Source organism: Chiloscyllium plagiosum, chromosome 31, assembly GCF_004010195.1.
Source record: "Chiloscyllium plagiosum isolate BGI_BamShark_2017 chromosome 31, ASM401019v2, whole genome shotgun sequence".
Taxonomy (NCBI): Eukaryota; Metazoa; Chordata; class Chondrichthyes; order Orectolobiformes; family Hemiscylliidae; genus Chiloscyllium; species Chiloscyllium plagiosum.
Window position 1 is genome coordinate 41,903,575 of NC_057740.1, and position 2,068 is coordinate 41,905,642.

Consider the following 2,068-nt stretch of genomic DNA (forward strand, 5'->3'; position numbering starts at 1 on the left):
GCATGAGCTTCTGGATTACTAGCCCAGTGATAATACCACTGCACCACCATCTCCCTGAATCATATCATTATTATTTAATGGTATTCATTCCTTGGGCTCACTGTCAATTCCTCACTTTTGAACTGAACAAAAAGCTTTTCATGTGGAACGGAGTCAAACACCTTCTGGATATTCATGTTCATATGCTGTCCCACAGAGGCCAGTGATTGGGAGGTGGGACACTGCTCCCACCAGGGAGAAAATAACCAAAACACCAAGAAAAGGAGTGAATCCTGAGTAAAACTGACAAGAAGGAAGGACTCATGGTTTGTTTTATTTTACAGAATGCTACCCCAAGCCACTGGTTCTGCCAGTCAGTTATTGCTTACTCAGGGGATATGATTAGATAACTTACATTTTTTAGATTAGATTACTTACAGTGTGGAAACAGGCCCTTCGGCCCAACAAGTCCACACCGACCCTCCGAAGAGCAACCCACCCAGACCCATTCCTCTACACCTAACACTACGGGCAATTTACCATGGCCAATTTACCCGACCTGCACATTTTTGGACTGTGGGAGGAAACCGGAGCACCCGGAGGAAACCCACGCAGACACGGGGAGAACGTGCAAACTGCACACAGTCAGTCGCCTGAGGCAGGAATTGAACCCAGGTCTCTGGCGCTGTGAGGCAGCAGTGCTAACCACTGTGCCACCACTGTGCCACCGTGCCATATGTTGGAGCCTCCAATGTTTCTGTATTTGTCAGTGGCTTGCTGCTTTACTAATCCGTATGCTTAATTAAGAATTCCTCAAAGTGATGTCTCACTGAAATCATAGCTGATCTGGTTATAACCTCAAATCTACATTCCTATCTAGCCTTGATAACTTCTTACCTCATTACTTAATTACCCTGGAGAAAGTAGTGGTGAACTGCCTTCTGAACTGCTGCAATCTGAGACCTGAGATTGTGACACTGAAACCCATCTCTGTAAATCAGTCAGTGTTTAATCTCCTTCTCAACACCATGCTTGAGTTCAAGTTTACCTTTGAAAACTTGCATTTCTAAGTTAAAGGTCTGTACTACGCTGTAATGTTCTATGTTCTAAAAATCACACAACACCAGGTTATAGTCCAACAGGTTTAATTGGAAGCACTGGCTTTCAAAGTGCTGATCCTTTATCAGGTGGTTGTCAGCGCTCCGAAAGCTAGTGCTTCCAATGAAACCTGTTGGACTATAACCTGGTGTTGTGTGATTTTTAACTTTGCTCACTTCAGTCCAACCCTGGCATCTCCAAATCATTGCATTTCTAAAGTAGCTTCAGGGAAGTGTAAGGACACATTAGACCAGATAACCAGAATGTTTAAAGAGGCTTGTTTTGACTCTCCTGAAGAGAATGAGAGTAGGAGAGATTTACAGTAGGAATTCCAGAGCTTAGGGGCCAGGTAGCTGAAGGCACAGCCACTAATGGAAGGTTGGAGGAAACTGAAGATGTGCAAGAGGCTGGAATTGGAGGAGTGCAGAGATTACAGATGGTTGTAGGGCTCAGGGAAATTACACATGGATACCATATTCTAAATGCCCCCTGCAAAACCCTAACTCTGCCCTCCATATTTATTCTTCTGCTACTGTGCCCTACTCACTGCTTCACTTATTGGTCAATATCACTTTCACTACTGACTCTTTTTCACTTGCTGCTGTATTAGTTCAGCAAATTTTCAGTTCAGTCATTTTCTTTGGATTTTGGGTGATGGTTGAGGGACTATGAGGAAGGCATAACATATGAGATTCAGAAGAGGCAGAAAAAGAGGGGAGTGTTTTGGTTGTAACTTTGCATCTGCTCATCATTTTGTTTGAGCGAGCTTGTAATGCTGCAGCTGCCATTCTCTTTCCTGGGTCAGGAATCTGCTTGGCTGGTCTAGTTTGGTATACCTTGACACGGTCCTGTCCCCCTTAGTCCAAGAACTCCCCACCTACATTTGGGACACCACCCATGCCCTCCACCTCCTCCATGATTTTCGCTTCCCGGTCCCCAACGCCTTATCTTCACCATGGACATCCAGTCCCTGTACACCTCCATCCCCCAT